The following is a 7,964-nucleotide window of genomic DNA, read 5'->3' as shown; positions in this document are numbered from 1 at the left end:
CACACACACACACACACACACACACACACACACACACACACACAAACATTTCTCATAGACTTTTCATGGATTCTCGACCAATGGGATCTGATCAAGATGTCACCAGAGCCCTGCTGATGTACAAGTCCCTGACACCCTCTATAAGTTTGGTACAAAGCCAAGCACTTCCTCCCAGGGCTGTGATGCCCTACATGTGTGGTAGCTCTGCTATTACCAAGATAAGCACCTTATCTCAAGACCAGGCTGCCCAGACATGTCTAATAAGGGTACCCCTGAAGCAAAGCTGTAGGAGGCAGAATGTCAGCATCTAGTACCCTCACCTTCCAGTCTCCTGGCCTCTTATCTCTCCTGAAGCAGCAACCATCTGAGAAGCTTACCTAGTATTTGATTGCCACAAGAAAACACTACCCATAGTGGAAATGTTCGAAATCTAAAGCCTCTCATGAAACTGAATCAAAAGAGAAAGTTCTGGAAAGAGATGGATTCTCTTTCCAGGTTTACTCCCCTTAGCTAAGCAAACCTGAGTGGTATCTGGGGACATTTGGGCCTTGTTAGTGAAAGGGAATGGTGGAGTTGTCTTGCTTTCAGAGGCTGCTCTGCATCACACCTTTCAAAGTCCACACAGACTGTAAAGAATCATCAAACATCAGCCCATGCAGGGCTGTTGACAGGAACTCCCTGCAACAGCACCTCTTGACATGGATGTTGAGATCACACAGTGATCACACAGGACTCTCAAACAACCATCAAGTTCTACACTCAAAGACCCTATTGACCAGTTTGCATTTACCCCTAGGTTTAGACAGTTACCTGGACTAATTTGTCCCCTGACCCCATCCTTCAGTGAAAAGCCATTCACTGTCAGTCCCTTATTAGGGCATGTAATTTTGATGGGCTTCCATCCATCTGTTGTTCTTTGTTTTAAATGTCTAACTCAAGCATAAACTAGATTTTGGGTAAAAATATACATATGATTCACCAAGATAATAGACACATCTAGAATTTCTTTCACTACAACCATCCACATCCCTGGGCTTTGGAGTCCACCCTATACAGAATTAGAAAAAAGAAGCATACAATCACCCACAAAATTACAGTGAAAAAGCAAATGAAGATTGCAGAGTGACTACCTGGCATAGCAGCTGCTAAGTTCTGGAAAGGAAAAAGAATCATCCACCAGCCTGTAGGCTTTGCCTCTAGAACAGATCCTGCATATAGAGGCCAACTTCATCTGCTTATAACAAAACACATAGACTAGGTGGGAAAGCAACACAAACTTTTTCTTCATAGATTGGGGGTGATCTAGAAGCCCAAGTTCAGAGTGCTAGCGCTGTTGGGCTCTGGCAAGGGCTCTTCCTGGCTTGCAGATGGTCATGTTCTCACTGGCCTCACATGCAGAGTAAGAGAGAAAGAAAACTCTCTGGTGTCTCTTCCCATGTGGACAGCACCATCCTCACGATCTTGTTTAACCCATATTGCCTCCAAAGTTCTCACCTCCAAATTCAGAGACACTGATGGTTAGAGATTTTAACATGTGACTGGGAGGTCATTGTTCATTCCACAGCAGAGTCCCTCGATAAAATTGTATTGAATTCCAAATAAAGTCATGGGTGGATAAATGAACAGAAAAAGAAAGAAAAGTGTGACTAAGCTTAATCTACCTGTTTCACGGAGTTATATACAAAATGGATGCTCTTAGAAAAGTCAGCTAACAAATTAACACCACAAAGTATTCACAGAAGTAATCAATTCTGTTGTGATGCTTTCTCAAAGTTGATCCATCCAATAGTTACTAAGGCTGTATAAGTGGGTACCCTAGGCTGGGGATAAGAGCTAATTCTGGCGTAAAGGAACACAAGAGGTCAACTCCAATCCACAACCCATGCTAGAATGCAACTTGAATTTAAATAGTCCAGAAGTATGCCCAATCTACATTACCACTCCATCACTCCCACATACCTTGCCCTTATTTCAAGATATATTTTAACCTGTGTCCCCTATTTTATTATTTATTGTATTTGTTTATCAGGTCTATAGTTTATCTAAGCAAAACCAGGGAATAAAATTTACAGAAAGCATTTAGGAAGCAGAGAACATAGTCAAGATCTTGTCCATTTTGCCTTGTAGTTGTCTACGAGACTATGAGTTGAAAGAGGTGTCTGCATTGTAGAGAGGATCTTGGTGTCAACACAAGACTCTCCATGTTTGGATTTATGAAAAAATTTTTTTTGCTGACCTAGAGGTAATCTGAGATAAATGTTATATTAGTCCATGTCACCTGCTTGTGGCACTTAGGAGACATGTGCAAAGGCTTTAGACCATAAGCCGAAGTGCTCTGAAATCCTCCAAGATACTAAATAACCTAGTCACAGGAACGAGGGAATTCATGGTTTTGGTGATTCACATGGAGACTCACTCAGTCCCAGCTGCTGCAGGAACACCTAAGCTGCACACCTTGAGAAATGCAAAGGTTGGCAAAGACGGTTCTGTGTTGTCTTTTCCACTCTGGATTTCACAGTCCTAGAGAGGACCTCTCCTAGGAATTATTTCACTTCCTCTAAAAATGTTAACAAAATGAGTTTACAAGATGAGCTAAGTCAGGTGTGGCTTCAAATCTGTATATTTAGCAAGTTTCTTAACTTCATCTATGAAATACGAACAATAACTAGCTTACAAGAGTGTTGCTTACTATATGGTAGATGTTCAAATGGCTATCTCTTGATGCACTGTTTTGCACCGGCTGAAACCACAGGCTGTTCAAGGTGAATGCTCTATGTATATATCTGTTTTTTAGAAATGATCTCAGGAAGCTTTATAGTCATCCAGAAACTTTTTGTTGTTTTATCTCCAATGTCTGGTACATGGTAGAATTTTGCTTAAAAGAAAAACAAGCAACCAGTCACGGCGGTATATGCAGGAGGATCAGGAATTTAAGGCCATCTTTGGCTACATATGAAGTCCAAGGTCAGCCTAGGCTACATGAGATTCTGTCTCAAAAAAACAGAGGGGTTGAGCATAAGTGTCTACTGTAGTGCCTGGTGTTCAGTGTGGTCTAAATCAAAGTTCATTGATTTCTTCTGTTATCCTTTGGGTTTCTGGTCATTGAGTTGTGAATTTCTACTGAGTCTTGTCTATCACTGGTCCTCACAAACCCATAGTGTCCTTCTGCACATGGCCATTTGACCTCATTCTCCAACACCACTTTGACATTTTATGAACTGCAGCTGTTCTTCGTTTTCAACATCTGCCAATATAAAAATTACAAGTAAGCAAACTGAGACTGCAGAAAGTGTTTGCATTACAACTAATAAAGCTAGTATTTATTGACTGAGGCTAACCAGTCCCAGGCTCTACTCTGTTTTATGTGTGTCACCTTATTTAATTCTCATAAGGGCTCTATGAGGTAGGTGCAATGTTATGCCTGTCTTTACAGCTGAGTAAACTGAGGAATTAAGAGGTAAGTGGCTCGTCAGAAAATCTGCTGTTAGAAGGAAAGGAAGGAAAGATTTTGAAGCCAGGTGGCTTGGCTTGTAGCAGCGTCCCTCTTAACCACTGCACTGCACTGCCTCTTGCTAAGACACAGGGGTAATGATAATGCAGTTCAATTGGGTTGCAAGTACAGACATAAGAAACAGCAAAGCCTTGAGATACAACTTTCAATCACACAGTGCTAAGAATTCATCAAAAGTTTACTTGGTAAATTTTGGGTTAAAATAAATATTTATTGTATATATGTATCTCTAACCATTACCATTGCTGTTACATAAGAACTTCAAACAACATAACTACTTTTGTTAGAAGACCCTGTTCCAGATTCCTTTGAATTCAATAAACAGAATTCATTTGCTCAATGCCACTGAACGCCATGCACACACAATGTTGCCGTGATGCAAAGAGAAAGTGAGGGATCCGGCCTCTCAGAAACTTGCCACCTCCAGGGTAAGAGACAAGAGACAACCACAACTTAACTGACCTTGATGTGAAGTCCTATTGACAAGTAAAGATGAAGTAAACATCCCCTAAAGACCTTCCACTGGCTAAGAGAACCAACTCCCTTTTTCAGTTCTGTAAATACCTTTCTTACCTGTTAGAAGCACATTTTTTTTCATTAACCTCATTCCTGTTGAGAACCATCCCCTTCTAAGACAGAACTTTACTCTGATCAGATGGCTTCAAGCTGACTGAGACATTCTACACTTACTCAAAATCTCTCTCTTCTGCCATCCTCCCCCTGGTCCCCTCAATGTTTGCCTTCTAGAATGATCAACATATGAGGTAGAGTTGTCGGTTCCTTCCAGAGGCTGAGTCTCTACTACGTTGTGGATCATTTTGGCATAATCCGGCTCACAGGGCAGAAGAGAACACCGTGAGCCCAGCTTCATGTGCTTGGTCTTATGACAACTTAACCCTGGGATTGGATGAACAGTAGTCGACATTATTCTCAATCTCAGAGCTGCTTTTGTACAAAGGATGGGAAGGATCTAATACATGAGCTGTTTTTATTTTTTAAAGATGTTTTAAAATAAGAAAACATGAGGAAAGGAATGCCTTTTCACTTCATGCTAAAGCAGAAGGAATAAATCTCTTTATCTTTGAAGAAGAAAGTAAGACTAACAATACATAATGCATATTTTAAGTGGAATTTATGGAGCTCAGGTAAATTTGTATGATTTTGGAAGTGTGATAGTACCTACCAGAGCCGAACTTGGCTATGATCCTGTGACTCAGTGAATTTACTCCTAGACACACATCTTTTTAAAGGGATACATGCATATTTTCCAAAGACATCCTAGAACATTCACTGAAGAGTTCTTCTGAAGAATCTGAAACTGGATTCTACTTCAGTGCCCATCAGGTGAGTAAATTCCCTTTAGAATACTGACACAATGAATCCTACATGCCAATAAGTGACCCACAGCTGCAGTAACGATAGGGACGGAAGTCACAAACATGATTTCAGGAAAAGGAGCTAGATAGGTGACACATAATTCCATTTATAGAAATGTCTTAAAAATAGCCAGAAGTTATTTTGTTGCAAGCTGTTAGAATAATGGTTGTCTAGGGTGGGGCCCGATAATGGTTCACAGGGGCACTGGAGGCACTTCCGGGGAACAGTAATGTTTTTCCAAGAATGGATTCCAGGAGTCCACTGAATTCATAAAAATTCATCAGACTACATGTATGAAACAAATATTTGATACATGTATTTTGCTTTCATACTGCTTTGAACCTGCCAGGCTTAACAACAAAAAAATCACACCCCTAGATTTGTTTTCTCTATACTCTAACTAAATGTTTGTAAAGTATACTTGAGCTGGGCATGGTGGCACAGGCATGTTACCTGAGCACTTAGGAAGCAGAGCAAAGAGGATCAGGAGTTCAAGGCTATCCTTGGCTACATAGCAAGTTAGAGGCCAGCCAAGGATACATAATCCACCCCTTCCCTGAATACTTTCAAAACTCCAGGAAAATATTTAGCCCAATTGCTGGGCTAACCATATTGTCTGGTGTCATCCTCATACCTTCAAATTGGGCCCTGTGGATTCTTACCATGTCATCATCAAGGCTTAGAGTACTTACCAAGGCATATAAAGACCACTGACTGAGAGTTGATTCTGTGGAATCTGCACCCTGGCTCAATTTTGAGGTTCTTGCATCTGCATGCTTCCACATGTTTGCCAGGAAATTCTTTTGAATTCGCTTTACATACTGCAATTTTGATTTCCTCACCAACTCAAGATTATGGTGTGTAGTTCTTTGGGTTCAGAGGAGTCAGGGCTAAATTACTGCCTTTATGTTCAATATCTAAAACTAAATGTGTCAATCTTTCAAACATAAACACAATTTTACTTTAAGTGTGAACTTACTTTTAGTATTAATTTTGTCTCAAGCACAGCTATTTTACTTTGGTCCTTTTAATACTGGAAGCAGACTTCATACAAACAAACTTTATCTTAGCTCTCTACAGGCAAACAAACATGGCTCTTGAACAATGTTTGTTGAATTAGTCCAAGTGAAAATGTAGAGCAAAACTTTGACAAGCTGTTGGATCAGTAATTTTAGTTTACTATTTATAAATTTTCAGATACTTTAAAATCCATAGTGGCACATTTTAAATCTTTCAGAGAGATTATCAAAGACTCAATTAAAAAAAACAGCTTTTAACAGTGAAAACTGTAACAAATCCAAACTCTTGCTGTAATTTTTCAGGAAACTTAAAAGCATAATGTCGTCTTCCTTTTGATTCACCCATGAATTACTTTCTCTTAAATTGTCTTCTAACTTTCTAGACCATAATCTATTCTTGGTTGGGATGCTGAAAACATCAGAGGGCTAAATTCCCAAGGGACCACCATCAATGACACTAAACTCATTTTTGGCTTCCATACCTTTAAGCAGCATCAAGCCATTTCCCATGTCTAGCATTAACACCCCTTTCAGCCCTCCTAGGATCCCACTAGTTTAAGAACTACATTTGATCCTGGAGGAAGCTAAGGCATAACACTTATTTACCTAGAGTTCCAGTACTTGCAGGACATGAAGCCTGCCATGATAATCCCATTCCAGGCCCTTCTCTCTTGCTACTTCCCCCTACTGATAGACAACTGGTTACAAGGCAATTCAGGCCACAAGGTACTGGGAATCCTACCCTCCTTGCAGGTTGTGTTACCACTCCCCTCCTACCTTGTGGACTGTAAAGAACATCACGGCCCTGCCCTTGTTCCCCCTTGCTCCCTGAACAGCTTTTCTCGTTGCCACTCATGAAACACTTTCACAATGAGAAAGAACAGGAGCTTTAGAGCTTTATCATCACCTCCCTAGACTTGGGGGTCAAGATTCTGAACTCTGAATTTGAATGCAACCTTAAAAGAGTCTATTGCAGGGAAACTGGTTATGGCTTTGATTTGAAGCACCACCAACTAAAGAACTTATGGAACCTAGACTCCCAAGACAGCATATAACATAAATCTTGGGATTTCCAGTTTAAGTTCACAAAAAGCCAAAATGTACCAAATTTTAAATTATTTTTTCTGACTCACAGACATACATAAAATCTCATTTAAAAAACTTTCAATATCATTAGAAAAGCCAGACACTATGTACTCTAAAATTTATTTACAGTTAATAAGTTAAAAAGCAACTTACAACCAAATTGTAAATCTCATTCATATGCACATTAAACTGTCCAGGGAAACACTTCAGTTCCATTAAAAACAATTGCTTTCTAATGCACTTAAGACATAACAGTTTATCAAAAAATATTTGAACACACCAATAAAGTAAAGGTCAGGTATATATGTCCATTAAAAATCACCAATTTAAAGAATGTTGTAGCAATCCTTTGAATAACAAAAACCTTTGAGTTCGAAATTGTGATGTTTTTGTATTCAAATATTTATAAAGACATTAAGTTTTCTGAAAAATAGTACACAAATAGTGTGCACATGACAAATCAATAGGTATGAGCCACCAGCTTAAGTTACACTTGTCCAATAAGAGTACTCAGACAGACAAAATAAATACACACCACAACACTGCACTATCAACAATGAAGGTTGCCCTCAACTATCATGATGTTATTGGCTCAGGCAAGTAAAAATAAGTTGCTGGTTGATAGAAGAAGGACGGTGATGACATCAGGAATCTAAAAGGATTATCTGAGGTGCCGATCACATGTAGGCACACAAACATCAAAAATGAAATAAAAGCATAGCAAGGTAATTAATGTACTTCCTCCTAGCTGCCCTCCCTGCTGTGCCATCAGAGACAGAGAAGGCAAGAGAACAAAGAATCATGGGACATATCTAAAAAAAAAAAAACTGTACACAAACTAAGCTACAGACTCACTTTAGAGGACAATATTAGATGCTTCACCTTAAAGGCCACAATGCCAAGCTTCTTTCCACATCCCGTCCATAGGAACCCATGAAATACTGTCATTTTCTTATGAATATACTCATCAG

Source organism: Nannospalax galili, unplaced genomic scaffold (assembly GCF_000622305.1).
Source record: "Nannospalax galili isolate Female #2095 unplaced genomic scaffold, S.galili_v1.0 scaffold312, whole genome shotgun sequence".
NCBI classification, from domain to species: domain Eukaryota; kingdom Metazoa; phylum Chordata; class Mammalia; order Rodentia; family Spalacidae; genus Nannospalax; species Nannospalax galili.
Note: the sequence above shows the minus strand (reverse complement) of the source record.